The sequence below is a fragment of the Heterodontus francisci genome, chromosome 41 (assembly GCF_036365525.1).
Source record: "Heterodontus francisci isolate sHetFra1 chromosome 41, sHetFra1.hap1, whole genome shotgun sequence".
In the NCBI taxonomy this organism is placed as follows: domain Eukaryota; kingdom Metazoa; phylum Chordata; class Chondrichthyes; order Heterodontiformes; family Heterodontidae; genus Heterodontus; species Heterodontus francisci.
In genome coordinates this window covers 20,289,259-20,313,068 of record NC_090411.1, presented here as the reverse complement: position 1 = coordinate 20,313,068, position 23,810 = coordinate 20,289,259, and the positions used below count along the sequence as shown (strand labels likewise).

General features: G+C 45.7%; 1 protein-coding gene across 5 annotated transcripts in view; it reads right to left on the bottom strand.

Annotated features, from left to right (window-relative positions):
• The window catches only part of LOC137353314 (cold shock domain-containing protein C2-like), a 93,216-nt gene that overhangs the window by 21,930 nt on the left and 47,476 nt on the right, over nucleotides 1-23,810 (bottom strand). Inside the window, exon 2 of one of the 5 annotated variants that reach the window (XM_068019449.1) lies at nucleotides 5,272-5,342. The exons of 2 other annotated variants lie outside the window; for them this stretch is intronic. The gene's annotated coding sequence lies outside the window, so the exon portion shown is untranslated. Of the gene's footprint in view, nucleotides 1-161; nucleotides 317-2,506; nucleotides 2,659-5,271; nucleotides 5,343-23,810 lie in introns of those variants that run through there. 2 more of the 5 variants (XM_068019452.1, XM_068019451.1) reach the window with 2 other exon arrangements.

The following is a 23,810-nucleotide window of genomic DNA, read 5'->3' as shown; positions in this document are numbered from 1 at the left end:
GTCGGAGGAGGTGGGAGTGGCAACTCTGAGGAGACGTCCTGCATGGGTTCCTTTGCATCTCATTCTCCCGCTTCTGGAGGTAGAGGTTGAAGGGTTCAAATCCCACTCCACCGCACCCTGCACCAGATAGTCTCCGCTCTCCCCTCACACTAAAGGCTGACCTTTGTGTCCCCCCGTCTTTCAGGTCAGGATGCGGAAAATGGGGCGACACCTCGCTCACCACCGGAATGTCGCCTTCGGGTCGTGCGGCTGAAGGGTTCTCGCCGCCGACTTGGCGCCACGAGTTGCCGGGCGAGTGAGGTGCTGGGGCGGTCCAATTTCACAATCAGCGTTCGAACGCTTCTTTCAATGAGCCTTTGTAATATTCCCGGTGCACCCTGGACACCTGCAATATGGCAAAATGGCGCGGAATGAGCACGTGCGCGCCGCCCGCCCGCCCGCCATTTTGGAGCCTCAGGTGCTTGTTGTTTGCCTGTCCAACGGGCCGCAGCACCATCAGATTTCCAAGGCGGGGGCTGCCTGAACTCCAGTCAGCCGGAGAGAACTGTCAGAACGCCGACCGACCGACCGACCGACCGACCGACACCAGGAAGTGGACACAAGCATGGCTGTCAAGGAAACAGACCAGAGAGCATTTCACATGCAGACAATGAATTACTCAGGGTGAATATTTTTTTTATGGAGGCAAAGCCAGCACGGGCACGATGGGCCGAATGGTTGCCTCCTGTGCTGCCTCATTCAAAAAGTGAACCAGGACGTTGGAGGATAAGAAGCCTAGATCAAAAAAATGGATTTCAACAAACAGAAACTGGAAATGCTGAAGTGGTATTTACAATGCGGATAAGATAGAGGAAACAGAAGCTATGGGAAACCTCGGGGGGGATGGGTTGGCAGGAAGGAAGAAGAGTGATCTGAACATTATTAACTTTGAGGTGGTCTGGAATTCACCACTAACGAGACACACACTATATGTGAAAGGACAACATCAAGGAAATGAAGGAAGACAATTGACTAGGTAGTCGAAGCTGTAAAGAACTGATCACCACCAACAACAATTTGCATTTATATAGTGCCTTTAACATGATAAAACATCCCAAAGGTGCTTCACAGAAGCATTATAAAACAAAATATGACACCAGAAGAAATAGTTTCTTCTTAGCTGCCATAGCAAATCCTTTAATCATCTGGATATTTATTCCAGAATGCTAAAACAACCTAGGGAGGAGATTTGTTACCATAATGATAGAGTCAGTGGATGCTGAGGAGGTGGCAGTAGATAGGAAACAGGCTAATGTGGTGTCCATATTCAAGAAGGGTGACAGAACAGACACCGCTAACTGCAGATCCAATACTTACCCTTCCATTCCATGTAACATAATGCAATGAAATAACAGGAGCAAGCCTGAGGATTGTCTAGATGACAATCTAGACAGTCTAGGTTAACAGCAGTCAGCACAGATTCAGAAGAGAAGGATCCTGCTGAACCCATCTCCTCAACTTTGTTCACCAAGTGACAACCCAGGCGGACTGTGGCGAACATTTACGTAGAATGACATAAAATGAATTTTACAGCACAGAAACAGGCCACCAGGATCAATAAGTCCATGCATGCTCCACACGAGCCTCCTTACTTCATCCTGCCCCTTCAACATATCCTTCTGGTCCTTTCTCCTTCCCTATGACTTACACAAGGTTTTTGAGACAGTTCCACATGAAAGGCTGTTAATTACCTCAAAACTGTGGGGTTCAAGATGAACCCTGGCATTGGATGAGAAACTGGCCAAAGGATTCAAACCCAGTTATCCTTGACTACACAGTCAAAATTAGCATTTATATAACACCTTTCATGACCTTGGGATGTCCGAAAGCACTTTACAGTCAATGAAATACTTTTGGAGTGTAGACACTATTGTAATGTAAGAAAAGTGGCAGCCAATTTGCAAATAGCGGTGATTATGAACAAACAATCTGTTTTTAGTGATGTTGGTTGAGGAAGATGTATTGGCCAGGATTTGGGGAGAAAACCTTTGTTCTTCAAAATAGTGAAGAATTCAACAGATCCTTGGCATTCACCCGAAAGGACACACAGGACCTTGGTTTAATGCCTCATCCAAAAGGAACAGCACTATACTCAAGTCTCTGGGGTGGGACTGGAACCCACAATCCTCTGACTCAGAGGCAAGACTGCTACCCACTGAGGCACAGCAGGAATAACCACTTAACTGGCACACCATCCAGCACCTTAAACATTCACTCCCTCTACCACCCGTGCACAGTGGCAGCTGTGTGTACTATGTGCAAGACATACTGCAGCAACGCACCAAGGCTCCTTCGCCTTCCAAACCCACAATCCCTAATGCCTAGAAGAACAAGGGAACACCACCACCTGCAAGTTCCCCTCCCAAGTCACACACCATCCTGACTTGGAACTATATTGCCATTCCTTCATTGTCACTGGGCCAAAATCCTGGAACTCTCTCTCTAACAGCACTGTGGGTGTACTTACATGGACAGCAGCAGTTGAAGAAGACAGCTCTCACCACCACCTTCTCAAGGACAACTAGGGCTGGGGAATAAATGCTGGCCTTGCCAATGGCGCTCACATCCCATGAAAGAATTTTTAAAAATTGTGGAATAGTTAAGAAAGAAGTAGATAGAGACTCTGGCATCTTCGTAGACTTAACGCTCAACATGCCCAGCCCAATGAAGTGCAGCAATCACCAAAGCCAATGGTATGTTGAACTAAACAATCAAAACAGTAAAACAAGTTGGAGGAAGTTATGGTCTGATCGCAGTTTGAGTAATGCTTTCAGTCTCGGTCGCTGAGACACGAGGGAGACATTGAGGTGCTGGAGAAGTACAGAGAAGAGTCACATGGCCAATACCTCATGGTCGGAGTTGTGAGGAAAGATTGGAGGAGCTCGACCTTTTCAGTACGGAAAGAAAGCGTCTGAAAAGGTGATCTTATACAAGACAGTTAAGAGAATGAAAAGGTAAATCCAGAATACCACTTTAAGTTAAATAGCAAGAGTAGGTCAAGTGAACATAGGTTCAAACGGCTAAAGGGAAATTGATCACTGGTGTCAAGAAATTCATCCCCACACAAAGAGTGATCAACATGTGGAAAAGACTACAGCAGGAACAATAGGGGCAAAAACCCTGGAATCGGTTAAGAAATTGGATGCTGAAATGGGGTTGGAGGTTAGGATCTTTGAGTGGTTTACCTAGATGCGTCAAATTGCCTTCCTCGTCAGTAACTATCTTATGGTACTTTCCTTAAGGGCCATTTTCAGAGTGAGAGGCTGAAGTGAAAGTAGATAGATTGTAGATTTTTTTTTTTTAATTTTCTTGAGCAGGCAGTCAAATTGGACACCAAGGGTTGGATTTTCCCTCTGGGCAGGAAACAGAAGTTGGGATTGTTTCTGGGTCTGCAACTCACCCCCAGGGGGAAACAGTGACTCTCTGGGATTTCCAAAGAGCCCCCGCCCCCTCCCCCTTAATTGGCATGGAGAGACCGGTTCCCTGTCCAAATAAGAGTGACAGGCAGCCGCTTGAAACTGGAGGGCCAATTATAGGCCTTCTAGCTTGAGAGGAGCAGCCTGTAATGGATGGTAAGTAACTGAGAGGGCACTTCAACATGGAGCTGCCCTCTTTCCAAAACATTACAGCAGCCAGGCCACCACTGGTTGAGGGAGTGGGATAGGGTTGAGGTGGGAGGGAATCCCTCTACAGGGTGGCCTTTGGCAGGTGGCGACGGCCTCAAGGCCTCCCCACCTGTTGCCATGTGCCCGCCTCCAGGCAGCTAAACTGCTCCCCTGCTGGTTCAGGAAACTTTAATTGAAGCTAATAAGGCTCTTTAACGAGCCTAATTGGCAACCCTCCAGATGGGGAGGGGTAGCCCTGCCAGTTATGAACCCACCTCGACAAAAAGGGCCGGTGCCTGCAAGAATGCCAACCAAGACTGGTATTTTTGTACCTGTCCGCCTCCATACCCACCCCCAGCCGAGCCCGAAACTCCGGCCCAAAATTTAAGTTTTTAATGAATACTAGTACATCTTGCACAGTGCTGATAAGAGGCCTATGACCAAAGGCTGGGATGAGGGGCCTAAAATCAGTTCCTGACACAACTGTCTTCCCTGCTCTCCGCCAAACATGAAACTCTGTTTGCTTGCCAAGACAGCACTATGTGGCTCAGTGAGTGGCACTCTTACCTTTGATAACCAGCGGTTTGTGGGTTCATATCCCACTCCAGGAACTCAAGCACAAAATCAAGGCTGATACTCCAATGCAGTACTGAGGGAGTGCTACACTCTCAGAGGTGCTGAGATATTAGGTGGATGTAAAAGATCCCAGGGTGCTATTTTTTAAGAGGAGCAGGGGAGTTCTCCCTGGTGTCCTGGATAATATTTATCCCTCAACCAACATCACTAAAAACAGATTAGCTGGTCATTATCTCAATGATTTTAGGACCAGTGCACAAAATGGCTGACACATTTCATACATTACAAAAATGGCTTCACTTCAAAAGTATTCCATTGTAATGAGTTTTGAGACGTCTCAGGTTGTGAAATGCACTACATAAATGCAAGTTCTTTCCCTCTTGAAGAAGTAGTGACCAAGCGGGCAAGGCAACAGGGATCGAGCGGAGCTGACTGGATTGCTCTGTGGAGAGCTGGCATGGACTCGATGGGCTGAATGGCCTCTTCTGTGCCATAAATGACTCTATAGCTAAAAGAGAAGGCTGAGGGGTGACCTGATAGGAGGTCTTTAACATTATGAAGCAGTTTGATGTAGAGAAAAAATTCCCACTTGTGGGAGAATCCAAATCTAGGGGCCATAAATACCAGAAAGACAGACAGTCATTCATAAACCCAATAGGGAATTCAGGAGAAACTTCTTTATCCAGAGAGTGGTGAGAATGTGGAACTCACTACCACAGGGAGTAACAGTGGCGAATAGTATCGATGCATTTACGGGGAAGTTGGATAAACACATTAGGGAGAAAGGAATGGAAAGATATGTTGACAAATTTAGATGAAGGAGGATGGGAGGAGGCTCATGTGGAGCATAAACACCAGCATCGACCAGTTGGGCCAAATGGCCTGTTTCTGTGCTGTACATTCAATGTAATTCTATGAATTCCTCCTACACTAGAATTATTTTAACTGCTTTAAAAACACACGACAGATAGAGTCATAGACTCCTGGCCCTATTTTGTCTCCACTGTCAGCAGTGAGATGCTTGCATCAATATCTTTGGGTCAGTATTCACCCTAAAAAACGAACAGTCAGCCAGTCTGTGCTCACAGAGAGATCCAGAAAATCCAGTTTTCCCAGCTCGGCCTGTCAGGGGAGAGAAAAAAAAACATAACATTGACTGCAAAGACAGAACTTGCTTTTATATGGAGCATTTCACGGCATCAGAATGTCCCACAATACTTTACAGCCAAGCAATTACTGTTGTAATGTAGGAAATGTGGCAGTGAGTGCACAGCAAGCTCCCACAGACAGCAATGTGTTAATCTGTTTTAATTATTGGCCAGGGCAACTACCCTGCTTTTCTTCAAATAATGCCATAGGGTTTTTACTTCCACCTGAGGGGGTTTAAACATTTTGCCCCAAAGGATGGCACCTCCGACAGTGCAGCACTCCCTCAGTACTGCACTGGAATGCCAGCCTACATGCTGTGCCCACGTCTCTGGAGTGGGGCTTGAACTCATGACCTCTTGACCCAGAGGTACATCAGCTACCAACAGAGCCAGGGTCGCTGCAGCATGTCTACTGCTGCAGCCATCTGTCGGCGCGGCACCTCCTCTGCCATTCAGAAGGAATGAGAGACCAAAGTGTGCTGGCCAGAATTAAATTCAACCACCTCAAGAGACAGAACCTGGGACTGGGCTACACCACAGAAATGGGATCAAAAAGACTGTCAGTTGGACAGAATCCCATTTTCTGTGGGCATTACTCTTGCTCTTCCTCTCTCCTCCCCAATTTTCCCCACAAACCCCTCTCGGGGAGGTGAGGAATGATACAGGAGCATGGATCACAGCCAACGTATTATTTTTTAATGGACAGCCACCATTCTGTAGTCAAACACAACAAACAATTCACACACAGCAAGGAGGAAATAGTGGCGCAGTGGTAATGCCACTGAAGTAGCAATCCAAAGGCCCTGGGGGGGACATAGGTTCAAATCCCATCAAGGCAACTGGTGGAATTTAAATTTAATTAATTAATAGAAAATTGAAACAGATGAAACTATCAATTGTTGTTAAAAACCCATCTGGTTCACTAATGCCCACTCGGGAAGGAAATCTGCCATCCTTACCTTGTCTGGCCTACATGTGACTCCAAACCCACAGCAATGTAGTTGACTCTTAACTGCCCTCTGAAATTACCTAGCAAGCCGCTCAGTTGTCAAGGACAATTAGGGATGGGCAACAAATGCTGGCCTTGTCAGTGATGCCCATGTCCCAAGAAAGAAGAAAACAAAAGGTTCCATAAAGTACAAATGAGAACAGTGGCCTGTCAATGTGGTTTGATGTTGGTTTCCTCAATCAGTATGTTGCAACACCAAATGGGAAGGAGGCAGTGTGTGGGATCAAACAGAATAACAAGCTTGCATTGATATCATGTCTTCCACAAACCCAGTATTTCCCAAAGTGTTTTACAGCCAATGAAGTACTTTTGAAGTGTAGTCACTTTTTTTAAAAGGTAGGCAACGTAGCAGCCAATTTGCGCACAGAGAGCTCCCACAAACAGCAAAGTGATAATGAATAGATAATCTGCTTTGGTGATGTTGGGTTGAGGGATAAATATCAGTCAGGACACTGGGGAGAATTCCCCTGCTCTTCTTTGAAAAAGCACCAAGGGATCTTTTACATCCACCTGAGAGAGCAGGCAGGGCCTCAGTTTATTGTCTCATCTGAAAGATAGCACCTCTGACAGTGTAGCACTCTTTCAGTACTGCACTAGAGTGTCAGCCCAGATTTTTTACACAGGTCTCTGGAACAGGACTTGAACCCATAATCTTCTAATCCCAAGATAACAATACTACCCACAGAGCCACCTCACAGCAAACACAACGTATTAGAGAAGGACAAGTAAAATGACCTGAATGTAGGCAAACACTTGGGGAACATAGTAACAAGAACCTAATTAGAGTCTTACTTGTAAAAAGACAAAAGACAGACTTTAAAGGAACTCTAGCCCAGATTAATTGGTTGGGATAACACCAGATAAAGCAGCAAGAGCTGTTCAAGCACCAGATGAATAAATTACAGGTTACACACATTCTGACCAAGATAAATAGCGAGAGGTTTTAAAAAGCCATAAATGATACAGAACGGCAATTCTATAGATGAAAACTCAGAATTATAAAAAATTACAGAAAGAAAACCTAAGAAGCAATAAGAAAGAAGTCTGGTGATTGAAATAAATCACCAGTATTAAAAGCATGTAAACGGATAACAAAGAAAAGATGGGAGCTAAACAAAATACTGCGGATAAATAATAGCAAAATACGGCAGATGCTGGAAATCTGAAATAAGAACAAGAAATGCTGGAAATACTCAGCAGGTCTGGCAGCATCTGTGGAGAGAGAAGCAGAGTTAACGTTTCAGGTCAGTGACCCTTCATCAGAACTGGCAAATATTAGAAATGTAAAAGGTTTTAAGCAAGCAAGCAAGTGGTGTTGCGGGAGTGGGGCAAGAGATAACAAAAGAGAAGGTGTTGATAGGACAAGGTCACAGAGAATAACTGACCAGAAAATCATGGAGCAAAGGCAAATGGTATGTTAATGGTGTGGTGAAAGATAAAGTGTGAGTGCAGAGAGGGTGTTAATTGACAGAAAACTGAACAGCCTGACCCCAAGCACAAACATGAAAAAAAAAACAAGAGGGTAGGCACAGTAGAAACAAACTAAAATAAAATAAAGAAAAAATAGCTAAAAATAAAAAGGGGGGCCAGTCATGCTCTGAAATCATTGAACTAGATACTTCGGACTCTGGAAATCTGAAACAAAAATAGAAAGTGCTGGAAAAACTCAGCAGGTCAGGCAGCATCTGTGGAGAGAAAAACACAGAGTGAATGTTTCAGGTTGTGACTTTTCATCAGAACTTGGAGATGAAAGGGACCATTTTGTACTTGAGGCTGATGGAATGACAGGAACACTGAAGAAGTATTTCACCCTCAGTTTCTACAGGGGAAAGTGACAGCGGGACCTGAAGACCTGAGGAGGACCCACCAGTGCAGATCAATGTTCAAAAGGAAAACGGCAGCAAAACAACACTAGCAATGGGAAAAGTCACCAGCCACAAATGGTTTGCAGCCCAGAATATGGAAGGTGGTTTGGAAGGAGATAGCAGGAACACTAACCAATATTGGCCAAAAGGTCTTTGGAATTGTGCCAAAGCACTGGAGCATGGCAAACCTTCCATCCCTGTTCAAAAACAGGGGAAAAAAGGAACACAACCAGAAAATTATTGGCCAATTAATCCCAATTAGGGCACATTTCTGGATGCCATAATATAGAATGAAATTAGTGAATATTTAAAAAGGCAGGAGTTAATCAGACAGCCTGGATTTGTAAAGGGCAAATTGGATTAGAGTAATTTAATTGATGTTTTTAAATGAAACCACAGAGTGTATAGATAAAGGAAATGCAATTAATGTGACTCGTTCACTGCATGGTGCTTTGGGATGTCCTGTGGATACAAGTTCTTTCTATATTGATAGTCACAAGACATTTTTATACCTGGTTTAATAGGGAGCTGGTGTTGGCTCTTATTACCCTGATCTGCCTCAGCAAACCAGGCAAGACTATTTTGGGGCGGCCTTTAGCTTGGTGAAGCCTCTTTTCGCAGAAGCTGGTGGCAGTGGTGCCCCAGAAAGCCAAATATAAAGGCAGCTCCTCTATTAACTTGAGCACATCTAAACCTATTCTAACGCGCATCACGTCCCATTCACCCATCAGGCCCTGTGCTCACTGAAAGCAAGAACAGCAGAAGGCCATTTAGCCCCTCAAACCTGTTCACCCATTCATTTAGATCATGGCTGATCTCTGACCCAACTCCATCTGTGGCCTTTGCCCCGAATCCCTTCATACCTAATGGTTAACAGAAATCTATCAATCTCAAATTTACAATTAACAATTGATCGAGCATCAAGTGCCATTTGTAGAAGACAGCTCCAAACTTAATCACTCTTTGCAAGTGGAAAGGTTTCCAGTTTCACTCCTGGGAGGCCTGGCTCTAATTTTTAAGCTATGTCCCTTAGCCCTAGACTCCCCAACCAGCGGAAATAGTTTCTCCCTATCTACCCTATCAGTTTTTCTTTAATTCAGTCACAGGATTTGGGCATCCCTGACAAGGCCAGCATTTATTGTCCATCCCTAATTGGTGAGCCACCTTCTCGAAACGCTGCAGTCCATTTGGTATAGGTACACCCACAGTGCTGTTAGGAAGTGAGTTCCAGATATTCGACACAATGACAGTGAAGAAACAGCAATATAGTTCCAAATCAGGAACTTGCAGGTGGTGGTGTTCCCATGCATCTGCTGTCCTTGTCTTCTAAGTGGTAGAGGTTTCAGGTTTGGAAGGTGAAGGAGGAGTGGTGAGTTGCTGCAGTGCATCTTGTAGATGGTACACACTGCTGCCACTGTGCGCTGGTGGTGGAGAGAGTGAATGTTTAAGGTGATGCATGGGGTGATCAAGCGGACTGCTTTGTCTGTATGGTGTCGAGCTTCTTGAGCGTTGTTGGAGCTGCACCTATCCAGGCAAGTGGAGAGTATTACATCACACTCCTGACTTGTGCCTTGTAGATGGTGGACAGGCTTTGGGGAGTCAGGAGGTGAGTTACTCACCAGACAATTCCCACCCTCTGACCTGCTCTTGTAACCACAGTATTTATATGGCTACTCCAGTTCAGTTTCTGGTCAATGGTAATCCCCAGGATGTTGATAGTGGGGGATTCAACGATGGTAATGCCATTGAATGTCAAGGGGAGATGGTTAAATTATCTCTTGTTAGAGGTGGTCATTGCCTGGTACTTGTATGGCATGAATGTTAGATTAGATTTTAGATTAGAGATACAGCACTGAAACAGGCCCTTCGGCCCACCGAGTCTGTGCCGAACATCAACCACCCATTTATACTAATCCTACACTAATCCCATATTCCTACCAAACATCCCCACCTGTCCCTATATTTCCCTACCACCTATACTAGTGACAATTTATAATGGCCAATTTACCTATCAACCTGCAAGTCTTTTGGCTTGTGGGAGGAAACCGGAGCACCCGGAGAAAACCCACGCAGACACAGGGAGAACTTGCAAACTCCACACAGGCAGTACCCGGAATCGAACCCGGGTCCCTGGAGCTGTGAGGCTGCGGTGCTAACCACTGCGCCACTGTGCCGCCCATGTTACTTGCTCCTTATCAGCAGAAGCCTGGATGTTGTCCAGACCTTGCTGCATGTGGGCACAGACTGGTCCAGAATCTGAGGAGTTACCAATGGGATTGAATATTTCACAATCAGTCGCAAACAATCAACTTCTGACCTTATATTTAGGGAAGGTCATTGATGAAGCAGCTGAAGATGGTTGGGTCTAGGACACTACCCTGAGGAACTCCTGCAGCGATGTCCTGGGACTGAGATGATTGACCTCCAACAACCACAACCATCTTCCTTTTGTGCTCGGTTCCCCTTAATTTCATGAAAATTTCGAACAAATCATTCCTTAATTTTCTAAATTCCAAGGAATACAGCCCTAGTTTGTGCAATCTCTCCTCATGATTTAAACTTTGGAGTCCAGGTATCATTCTGGTAAATCTACACTGCACTCCCTCCAAGGCCAATATATCCTTCCTAAGGTGCGGTGCCCAGAACTGCTCACAGTAACTCCAGGGCTTTGTATAGATGAAGTATGACTTCTACTTCCTTGTATTCTAGGCAATTAGATATAAAGACCAGCATTCCATTAGCCTTTTTGATTATTTTCTGTATTCTTAACATTTTAACAACTTTTATACTGGGACCTGAAATGTCTTTGGACCCCCCCACTGTTTCTAGCTTTTCAGCATTTAGACTGTTCTGTCTTTTTTAGGTCCAAAATGGATGACCTCACATTTGCCTACGGTGAAATCCATTTGCCACAGTTTTGCCCGTTCATTTAATCTATCAATATCTCTGTAATTTTATGCTTCCATCTGCACTGCTTACAATGCCACCTATCTTGTGTCATTGGCAAATTTGGATGTGTGGTTATCTATCCCATCATGAAATTGGTTAATACATGCAGTGAATAGTTGAGACCTCAACACAGATCCTTGTGAGACACCACAAATCCTGCCAATTCAAGTACCTGCTCATTATCCTTACTCTCTGTCTCCTGCCACTCAGCCAATTTCCGAACCAGGTCAATAGTTTTCCTTCAATTCCATGAGCTTTAACTGGTAGCTAATGGTCTCTAATGAGGGGCTTTTATCAAGTGCCTTCTGGAAGTCCAAATAAATAACATCCATAGACATTCCCCTGTCTCCAACTTCAGTCACATTTTCAACAAAGTCAATCAGCTTGATCCAGCATGACCCACCCTTACAAAGTCCATGATGGCTCTCTCTGATCAGCTAAACATCTTCAAGACCTACACTGGCTCTGTCGGGCAACACCTTGATTTTAAAATCCACACGCCCTTATTTTCAAATCCCTCCCTGGCCTTGCTCCTGCCTCTCTGTAACCTTCTCTAACCCTGCAATCCTCTGAGATCTCTAGTTCTGGCCTCTTGCACATTCCTGATTTCACTCTCCACCATTGGCGGCTGTATCTTCAGCTGCCTAGGCCCTAAGCTCTGGGATCCTCTCTCTAAACCTCTCTCTCCTCCTTTAAGACACTCTTTTTAAAAAAATACCTGTTCCAACAAGCTTTTGGCCGCCTCCGCAGTGTCAAATTTTGTCTGATAACGCTCCTGTGAAGCACTCGGTGGCATTTTACTATGTTAAAAGCACTATATAAATGCAAGTTATTGTAACCTCATCTTTGCAGAACTGAAAAACTCAAATTTCTCTGGCTTTCTTCATCACTCGATCCACCCCTAGGGCTTTGAATGTGTCCCTTAGATCTTGGCAATTTAAACTGATCACACTACCCCAAACCTGTACCCACGTGGTTGGGCAGTACATCCTCTAACTTGTACTCTCCTGATTTGGCCAGAATTGTGTGTGCTTTGTAGATCACCTGCTTTACAGTGTTTGGCCATCTTGCAGCATCACAGGTCAAAGGACACACTCAAAGCACAGTCGTCAAGCTGCGTCACTCTGGATTAATGAGTTTTATCAAGAATTGTGCCTCCCCCCTTTAAAGACAATTCGCTGCAGTGAATTTTAATAGGTCCCCGAGCTGTGACAGATTGGTAAAGAGAATTTAAGGTCACTTTACTGCGAACATTCAGCACCTTGAGCCTGCTCCACTATTCAATTAGATCACGGCGGATCTGTATTTTAACTCCATCTCCCCATCTTGGTTCCCTAAACATTTATATCCTTAACTAACAAAAATCAATCAGTCTCAGTTTTGAACTTTTCAGTTGACCCCTACCAGCCTCAACAGCCTTGTGGGGTTAGAGTTCCAGATTTCCACAACCCTTTGTGTGAAGGAGTGCCTCCTGACATCACTTCTGAATGGCTTCACTCTAATTTTAAGGTTATGCCCCCCTCCCCCACCCACCCCTTGTTTTGGACTCCCTCCTGCACCCCCACCCCACCTAAGCAACCCAACGCCAACTCTGCTTTGGCCAACAGTACAACACACCTCAACTTGGTAAGTTGGTGCTGGGTTCTTGTGTTAATATAGGGTGCAGCTGGATTTTGTGCATAGCCCTGGTAACCGTGAGTAACCAGCTCCCAAGAAACAGTGGGAGCGGCTGACAGAGGTCAAAGGTTCCCCCCACCCGCCCTTTGAGTGCTGCTCCCCTGCACTTTGATGTCATTCATTGTATGTCAAGGGCTTTGTGATGGCTATGAGAGACGTTAAAAGGAGCTCGCAGTAGAAGGAGCAGGGGAGAAAGAAGAAAATAGATCACCTCAGAATACTCTTGCGCTGAGCCTAGATCAGTAATGCCAGAGGCCTGGGAGACATCCACCTGCAACAGGAGTGAGGGCAATCAGAAAAGGGATTATGTGAGGTACTTAACTGAGGCTGAATGACGACGAGCCAAAATAGGGCCAATATTGCTCGGTGTTGTTGGGACTGGGACAGTGACTCACTGAATTAGACACTGTGTGAACAGGCCGGCCTAGAAAAGCAGCAAAAGCAGAACAACAGCTGCAGAAACAGCCAAGAGAAAAAAACAACTGAATGGCACATGAAAGCAGGTGGTTATGAGCTGTGCACTTTAAGCGGTTTCAATACGCCAACATTCCTTCACTTGTGAAAGCTCGAAGAAGAGGAAATCCAAATGTTGTAGCCACAAAGTTAATGGCTGCACCAGGGATTTGGATTTTTAAACAGACCAACTAGATCAACACTTGCACAATAGTTCCCTTGACAATCACTCACACATCCAACCTCCCAGCGTCCCATTGACAAAAACAATCCACCCTCACTGGATTCATTTCACTGAGATACTCCACACCCACCCCATCCGCCCAACTGGATCCAGTTCATCTTCCACCGCCATTGGATCCAGTTCACAGGGACGATCCACCTTCAATGGATCCAGTTCACAGGGACAATGCACCCCAACTGGATCCAGTTCACTGAGATACTCCACACCCATCCCATCCCCCCAACTGGATCCAGTTCATATTCCACCCCCAAATGGATCCAGTTCACACTTCACCCCCACTGGCTACATGGCCAAGACTCTTTAGGATTGATCTGGGCTTTGGGCAATCGTGTAAAGTGGGTGCTGGTAGGTTGACAGCAATGATCCCTGCGGTTACTCCACATAGAATTGAAGAATGGTTACAGCAGAGAATGAGGCCAATCTGCCCATCGTGTCTGTGCCAGCTATCTCCTTCCATCAACAGCATCTAATATGGAATGTGAGTTACATCAATACAGTGCAGCCATTCCTACTGAACCTTTGGATGGATGGTCAAGGTTCATCAAACCAATCAGCATCAAGGTTCAAAACGGTGGATGAAACAATGAACAATTGGGTTTGGTTAATGAACACCAGGATAAATCTGTAGATTGTTGTAGGAAAGGGATCCGGAGTAAAGTATCATATAATTTGGACTTGTACTCATTGGAATTTAGAAGAAGGAGAGGTGATCTTATTGAATCATATAAGATTCTGAGGGGGCTTGACCGGGGAGATGCTGAGAGGATGTTTCCCCTCGTAGGGGAATCTAGAATTAGGAGGTCTCCCTTTTAAGATGAAGATGAGGAGGAATTTCCTCTCTCAGAGGGTTGTTAATCTTTGGATTTCTCTTCCTCAGAAAGCAGTGGAGGCTGGGTCATTGAATATATTCAAGGCTGAGTTGGACAGATTTTTGATCTACAAGGGAGTCAAGGGTTATGGGGGGCAGGCAGGAAAGTGGAGTTAAGGCCACAATCAGATCAGCCACGATCTTATTGAATGGCGGAGCAGGCTCAAAGGGCCGAACGGCCTACTCCTGCTCCTATTTCTTATGATCTTATTCCACAGGAAGTTATGCATATACGTGGGATTGACTATACTGCTGCGGTCTCACTTTCTCATGCCCCTTTTCTTCCTTCCTTCTTTGCTATCTCTGTTCTTCCTCCCTGCTTTATTGATTATGTCACCTCTCACCTCAAGCAAGTCTGTCAGAGTTCCACAAAAGCGAGCTGGAACCCTCTTCATTCTTCACCTTGGTAACACAACTCTAACAGGGTAGTTCATTGCTGAAAATAAGCAAGGGTGTCTCCATCTCCATTACTTCAAAGACAAATGGACTAAGGGGAGATTGAATTATCCATCAGTCAACTCTTCCCAGTCTTGCTGTTGTACTCATGACAAGTCAACTAGTGCGAGACAGAATACCTGCACACATCCCAACTGAGATCCACATGCCCTTCAGCATTTTAAGGATTATTCAATCTTCCTTACCCGCTTCTCCCATTAGACCCAGTCCAGTTCTGTCAGCTTATCACCTGATCTTGTCTGACTAACTTGATTGAATTTTTTGAAGTAATAAGGAAGATAGATGAGGGTAGTGCAGTTGATGTGGTCTACATGGATTTTAGCAAGGCTTTGACAAGGTCCCACATGGCAGACTGGTTAAAAAAATAAAATCCCATGGGATCCAGGGAAATGCAAAAAGGTGGATACAAAATTGGCTCAGTGGCAGGAAACAAAGGGTAGTTGTTGACGGGTGTTTTTGCAACTGGAGGGCTGTTTCCAGTGGGGTTCCACAGGGCTCGTACTGGGTCCCCTGTTTTTTGTGGTGTACATTAACGATTTGTAAATGTCGGGGGCATGATCAAGAAGTTTGCAGACAACAAAAAGACTGGCCATGTGGTTGATAGCGAGGAGGATAGCTGTAGGCTGCAGGAAGATATTGATGGTCTGGTCAGATGGGCAGAAAAATGACAAATGGAATTCAACCTGGAGAAGTGTGAGGTGATGCATTTGGGGAGGTCAAACAAGGCAAAGGAATACATGATTATTGGGAAAATACTGAGAGGTGTAGAGGAAGTGAGGGACCTTGGAGTGAATGTCCACAGATCCCTGAAGGTAGCAGGACAGGTCAATAAGGTGGTTAAGAAGGCATATGGAATACTTTCCTTTATTAGCCAAGGTATAGAATATAAGAGCAGGGAGGTTATGCTGGAACTGTATAACTCATTGGTTAGGTCACAACTTGAGTATTGTGTGCAGTTCTGGTCACTTCATTACATAAAGGATATAATTGCACTAGAGAGGGTACAGAGGAGATCTACGAAGATGTTGCTGGGACTGGAAAAATGCAGCTATGAGGAATGATTGGATAGGCTGGGGTTGTTCTCCTTCAAACAGAAGGCTGAGGGGGATTTTGATTGAAATGTACAAAATTGTGATGGGCCTGGATAGAGTGGAGGTGAAGGGCCTATTTACCTTAGCAGAGAGGTCAGTGACGAGGGGGCATAGATTTAAAGTGATTGGTAGAAAGATTAGAGGGCAGACGAGGAAAATGTTTTTCACCCAGAGGGTGGTGGGGGTCTGGAACTCACTGCCCGAGAGGATAGTAGAGGCAGAAATCTCAACTCATTTAAAAGGAGGCTGGATACGCACCTCAAGTGCTGTAACCTGCAGGCTACGGAACAAATGCTGGAAGGTGGGATTAGGCTGTGTAGCTCTATTTTCCCAGCCCGCTTTCAACAACAGAGCGTTGTTAATCTTTGGAATTCCCTTCCCCATTGGGCAGTAGTGGGTGGGTCATTGAACATATTCAAAGCTGAGTTCAGTAGATTTTTGATCTACAAGGGAGTCACGGGTTATGGGGCAGGCAGGAAGGAGTTAAGGCCACTAATCAGATCAGCTATGATCTTGTTGAATGGCGGAGCAGGCTCGATGGGCCGAATGGCCTACTCCTGCTCCTTGTTCTTATGCTATGGCTCTACGTTCCACTCTTGCTACCAAGTAATTCATACATGTGTCAGATTCAGCTGCGATTCTAAATGGGCAAATAGCTTGCTGCCATGCACTGGTTAGGGTCACACATTTATAGCATGGCCAGGAAGAGGAGGCAGGGAGATGTTGTGGAGCACAGCGGGACTGGTGGTCTGAAGTGCATTTGTTTCGATGCGAGAAGTATAACAGGTAAGGCAGATGAACTTAGAGCTTGCATTAGTACTTGGAACTATGATGTTGTTGCTATTACAGAGACTTGGTTGAGGGAAGGACAGGATTGACAGCTAAAAGTTCCAGGATTTAGAAGCTTCAGGCGGGATAGAGGGGGATGTAAAAGGGGTGGGGGAGTTGCATTACTGGTTAAGGAGAATATCACAGCTGTACTGTGGGAGGACACCTCAGAGGGGTCATGCAGCGAGGCAATATGGGTGGAGCTCAGTAATAGGAAGGGTGCAGTCACAATGTTGGGGGTTTTCTACAGGCCTCCCAACAGCCAGCGGGAGGAGAGGAGCAGATATGTAGACAGATTTTGGAAAGATATAAAGGGTTGTAGTGGTGGGTGATTTTAACTTCCCCTATATTGACTGGGACTCACTTAGTGCTAGGGGCTTAGATGGGGCAGAATTTGTAAGGAGCATCCAGGAGGGCTTCTTGAAACAATATGTAGATTATCCAACGAGGGATGGGGCTGTACTGGACCTGGTATTGGGGAATAAGCCCGGCCAGGTGGTCGAAGTTTAAGTAGGGGAGCATTTCGGGAACAGTGACCATAATTCCATAAGTTTTAAGGTACTTGTGGATAAGGATAAGAGTAGTTCTCGGGTGAAAATGCTAAATTGGGGGAAGGCTAATTATAACAATATTAGGCAGGAACTGAAGAATTTAGATTGGGGGCGGCTGTTTGAGGGTAAATCAACATCTGACGTGGGAGTCTTTCAAATGTCAGTTGATTAGAATCCAGGACCAGCATGTTCCTGTGAGGAAGAAGGATAAGTTTGGCAAGTTTCGGGAACCTTGGATAACGCGGGATATTGTGAGACTCGTCAAAAAGAAAAAGGAAGCATTCGTAAGGGCTGGAAGGCTAGGAACAGACGAATCCCTTGAGGAATATAAAGACAGTAGAAAGGAACTTAAGCAAGGAGTCAGGAGGGCTAAAAGGGGTCATGAAAAGTCATTGGCAAACAGGATTAAGGAGAATCCCAAGGCTTTTTATACATATATAAAGAGAAAGAGGGTAACTAGGGAAAGGGTTGGCCCGCTCAAGGACAGAGAAGGGAATCTATGTGTGGAGCCAGAGGAAATGGGCGAGGTACTAAATGAGTACTTTGCATCAGTATTCACCAAAGAGAAGGACTTGGTGGATGATGAGCCTAGGGCAAGGAGTGCAGATAGTCTCAGTCATCTCATTATCAAAAAGGAGGAGGTGTTGGGTGTCTTGCAAAGCATTAAGGTAGATAAGTCCCCAGGGCCTGATGGGATCTACCCCAGAATACTAAGGGAGGCAAGGGAAGAAATTGCTGGGGCCTTGACAGAAATCTTTGCATCCTCATTGGCTACAGGTGAGGTCCCAGAGAACTGGAGAATAGCCAATGTTGTTCCTTTGTTTAAGAAGGGTAGCAAGGATAATCCAGGAAATTATAGGCCGGTGAGCCTTACATCAGTGGTAGGGAATTTATTAGAGAGGATTCTTCGGGACAGGATTTACTCCCATTTGGTAACAAACAAACAAACTTATTTGCGAGAGGCAGCATGGTTTTGTGAAGGGGAGGTCGTGTCTCACTAATTTGATTGAGTTTTTTGAGGAAGTGACAAAGATGATTGATGAAGGAAGGGCAGTGGATGTTGTCTACATGGACTTCAGTAAAGCCTTTGACAAGGTCCCTCATGGCAGACTGGTACAAAAGGTGAAGTCACACGGGATCAGAGGTGAGCTGGCAAGATGGATACAGAACTGGCTCTGTCATAGAAGACAGAGGGTAGCAGTGGAAGGGTGCTTTTCTGAATGGAGGGATGTGACTAGTGGTGTTCCGCAGGGATCAGTGCTGGGACCTCTGCTCTTTGTAGTATATATAAATGATTTGGAGGAAAATGTAGCTGGTCTGATTAGTAAGTTTGCGGACGACACAAAGGTTTGTGGAGTTGCGGATAGTGATGAGGATTGTCAGAGGATACAGCAGGATATAGATCGGTTGGAGACTTGGGCGGAGAAATGGCAGATGGAGTTTAATCCGAACAAATGTGAGGTAATGCATTTTGGAAGATCTAATGCAGGTGGGAAGTATACAGTAAATGGCAGAAGTATAGGAGTATTGACAGGCAGAGAGATCTGGGCGTACAGGTCCACAGGTCACTGAAAGTGGCAACGCAGGTGGATAAGGTAGTCAAGAAAGCATACGGCATGCTTGCCTTCATCGGTCGGGGCATAGAGTATAAAAATTGGCAAGTCATGCTGCAGCTGTACAGAACTTTAGTTAGGTCACACTTAGAATATTGTGTGCAATTCTGGTCGCCACACTACCAGAAGGACGTGGAGGCTTTGGAGAGGGTGCAGAAGAGGTTTACCAGGATGTTGCCTGGTCTGGAGGGCATTAGCTATGAGGAGAGGTTGGATAAACTCGGATTGTTTTCACTGGAATGACGGAGGTGGAGGGGTGACATGATAGAGGTTTACAACGTTATGAGCGGCATGGACAGAGTGGATAGTCAGAAGCTTGTTCTCAGGGTGGAAGAGTCAGTTACTAGGGGACATAGGTTTAAGGTGAGAGGGGCAAAGTTTAGAGGGGATGTGCGAGGCAAGTTCTTTACACCAGAGGGTGGTGAGTGTCTGGAACTTGCTGCCGGGGGAGGTGGTGGAAGCAGGTACGTTAATGACGTTTAAGAGGCATCTTGACAAATACATGAATAGAATGGGAATAGAGGGATATGGGCCCCAGAAGTGCAGAAGGTTTTACTTTAGGCAGGCATCAAGATTGGCGCAGGCTTGGAGGGCCGAATGGCCTGTTCCTGTGCTGTACTGTTCTTTGTTCAGCTTGGTGAGTGCGAGGAGGTAGCTGGCACTGGGAAAGAGTAGCCACCTTGAGCCAACACCTTCGTGGATAGAGTGGAGAACAATTATGGGGGAGAAAATAACATTTAAAAAGCAATTAACACTGGTGTGTGCTTCAGGACACAACATAGAGGGGGTCAGATGATATTGATAAGCCATTCGACCCTTTGCTCTCACCATTTCAGCAGCTGAATCCCTCAATGCATTAACTGATGCTTAATTAAATATCCCAGCCAACGTTAGCCATTAGCTATCGTGTATATCCATTATCATCCAAAATGACCAAACAAAAACAATTTTGATTGGCTCCAGTTATTTTACCTCATCACCTTCCAAACTTCCTTCCAAGTTACCATTGCCAACTCCGGTTGGAAGCGTTCCTTGAGGTTTCATCACATGATCTGTTGCCCCAAACTCCGCCACCCTTCCCCCACCCAGACAACCTGTTTCCCCGACTCCAATATTTTTATAAATAAAAATGGAAAATAAAGACTTTTTAAAAAAATAAAATGTCCCAAGGTTTTTTTTTCTCCCGAGTTTTGCTCGCAGCACTGTCCTCCCGGACATTAATCTTTAATTCCTGGAGGGTTGGCAAACCCCGTTTCCAAAATCCTTTCAGCAGCCTTTGAAAATAAAAAAGGAAAGCTGCACGTGTTGGGGAAATTTGAAATTAAAGGGAAAAAAAAGACAGAAAGTGCTGGAAGTGCGGAGCAGGTGCGCCAGCATTTGTAGAGAGAAAGGATGATTATGAAATCCTTCAGGAGACTCATAAATCACGGGGAGGTAAAGGGGTCAACAGCTGTCAATGGAAGCATTTGGGGGAGCTGAAGCCATCGGGGGAGGGGATGGGAAGGGCCCAGGAGGGTAGTAAAGCTGTTCCTTTGTGCATAAACATGGTTTGTTTTCCTGAGTGTGGAAGGTTGATGGATGACCTGAATGAGGTACTTAAAGCATTGAGGGTAGAGACAGAGAAAGTAGTTCAATTTCTAACCCCATATTCCTCGAAGGGCTTGACTGTAGCAGTAGAGAAAGCCGTCGGCCAGAGTAGAAATGAGACCTCGGGACAAATGTTTCCTCGATTAGGAACATAGCACGAGGAGTATGACACTCAGCCCCTCGGGAAGACAAAAAAACTGAGAAGAAAAGGAAAAATCTAGAACCTTCCGGCTGTGTGCTACACTGCGACCTTCTTCAATAGGAACGCACATTACCCAAAGTATGGTACAGCGTCGCCACTATCTCTCCATCACACTTGGTGGAAAAATGCAGCCACATAGAGTTATAATGGCACAGAAGCAGGCCGTTCAGCCCATCGAATCCATGCCAGCTCTCCAGTCGTTCTCATTCTCCAGCTCTAACAAGTTTATTTCCCTCAAGTGCCCATCCAATTTCCTTTTGACGTCTTTAAAGCTCTCGGTGGATGAGCCTCGTGCTCTTGGAGGAGTCTCGCTTTTAGTTCTGATAATTTTCAAACTCTGTCGCATGTAGGTCACTCAAGGAGTAATTGGTGTCAACGTGCATGCCAAGACAAGCTGGCACATTCCGTTACTTTTAACACAAGTGCCACTGGAGATTGGTAACCTAGATAAATGTCCCTCCCCTCTCCTCCTAGCAGTAACACATCACAGATTGATTTTGACGTTTCTGAAAAGAAATTAAATTGTGCAACAGAGGAAACAGGAGGCTTGGTTGGCAATGGTGTGCAATGGTTGATCAGTTAGTGAGCTGTGAATTTGATCTGCAATATGTATGTGGCACTCTCACCTCAGAGGCAGAAGTTGTGGTTTGAATGCATAATCCAGGTGTCAGCTGTGGCAACACTTCCGCCTCTGAGACAGAAGTTTGAGGGTTCAAGACCCACTTCAAAGACTTAATTCAGGCTGATAATCCGGTGCAGCACAGGAGTGCTGCACTGTCAGAAGTGCCACCTTTCAGATTTAACCAAAGCCTTGCCCATCCTATTGAGGTGGGTGTAAAAGATTCCTTGATGCTATTTTGAAGAAGAGCAGGGGAGTCCTCCCCAGTGCCCTGGCCAATATTTAACTCACAACCAACACTTAAATACAGATTATCCGGTCATTATCACATTACTGCTTGCGGGATCTTGCTGTGTGCATATTGGCTGCCGCCTTTCCTCCTTGACAACGGTGACTACAAATTCCAAAGTGCGCCATTGGCTGGAAAGCGCTTTGGGATGTTCCGAGGATGTGAAAGGTGCTATACAAATGCAAGTCTTTTTTCTTTGCAGGCTGTCACTGCAGTGCATTGCTGCACAGCTCATTGTCAGAGCAGCCACTTTACAGATGATATGTTAAACCAGGGACTCTGTCGCCTGTTCAAGGGAGGGGTTGGTTAAAGATCCCACAGCACTATTCAAAGAGCAGGGAGATCTCCTGGCATCCAGGCCAACATTCCTCCTCCAAGCAACACCTCGGAAACAGATTTTCAGTTATGTGGAAAATCAGCTGCTGCTGTTGCCTACGCTATAACAGAGGTCGCACTTGAACAGTCATTCATTGCTTGCGAAATGCTTTGGCAATTCCTGAGGACCTGATGTACAGGTGTTCCGGTCTGCATATTATAAAAAAAAAGGATAGGAGGAACATTGAAGAAAATGTAAAAAAAAAAGATTTACAAGGATGATACCAGAACTGAGAGGTTATCAGGAAAGACTGAACATGCCGGGACTATTATCTCTGGACAAGAGAAGGCTGGGGGATGACCTGATTGAGGTCTTTAAAATTATGCAGGGGTTTTGATAGGGTAGACACAGAGAAGGTGATGTTTCCACTTGCGGGGGGAGATCAAAACTAGGGGTCATAAACATAAGATGGTCACCAAATATTGAATAGGGAATTCAGGAGAAACGTATTCACCCAGAGAGTGGTGAGAATGTGGAACTCACTACCACAAGGAGTAATTGAGGCGAATAGTATAGATGCATTTGAGGGGAAGCTAGATATGTGCATGAGGGAGAATTGAATAGCAGGATATGTTGAGAAGAGAAGGGGAGATGAAGAGGGGAGATGAAGAGGGGTGAGAGGAGACGGGGTGTGGAGCATAAACACTAGCACAGACCCTTGGGACTGATGGTCTGTTTCTGTGCTGTAAAACTATCGTCTTTCTATCCTTCATCCTGCAAAGTCACTTGCTTTAGTGGTAACATTCCTGCCGCTGAATCAAGAGGCGAAGCGTTCAAGTCCCACTCCAGACAGCCCTGGCAATTGGTGACCAGGGTTACTCTAAATACTGGGTTACAAACATTAAGGTTCCGGTGTCTGGACAAAGTGGGCTCGGGGGTTGTGTCCCTGCCTTTGAGTCTTGAGAATAGAAAACAGAGTCTTGGCTTGAAAACTGGATGTTCAGGAGGACGCTGTATCCAAAGGGTGTGGGCACCTTCCCCAGTGATAAGGGTGGGGGGCCCTCTTTAGCTCTGGTTGTAATCACAGAGGTGAAGGTAAAACCATGAGGAAGCCAATGGGAAACCAGTTCACCCACTCTTCCCAAGTAAACTCAGGAATTTGAGTTAGGCTTGGCCCTAGGACAGAACACAAATGGAAGGATAGTGTTTTGGAAATCATATTGACATGATGTAGATAATTATTCAATGTCTGACTGTTTATAATTTGAGGAGTTGTTTTACACCCGAAATCAACAACATTTACTACTTCAAAACTTTTTTTCCCAAGCTCACCACTTTTCTCTCCAATGGGCCTCACAAGGGTTTCACCCAGTAGCCATTCTCTGTGTGTTAGACTCTATCGCCATATAAGGGCAGAGCACAATTCAACCGAGAGCTTCCTGATTCGACCATTCCGAACCAGGAAGTGCATTCAACCACTCAGCCCCAGAGATGTCCCAGAGGGTCAGCAGACTGGAGAGAGAGAGAGAGAGAGAGAGAGAGGGGGGGGGGGGGGGGCGGCGGGCGGCGGGCGAGAGGGGGAGAGAGAGAGAGGGCAGGCGGAGAGAGAGAGAAGGACAGGCAGAGAGAGAGAGCGGGCAGAGAGAGAGAGAGAGAGAAGGGCAGGCAGAGAGAGAGAGAGAGAGAGTGGGGGGGGGCAGAGAGAGAGAGAGAGAGAGAGGGGGGCAGAGAGAGAGAGAGAGAGAGAGAGGGGGCAGAGAGAGAGAGAGAGAGTGGGGGGCAGAGAGAGAGAGAGGGGGGAGCAGAGAGAGAGAGAGAGGGGGGA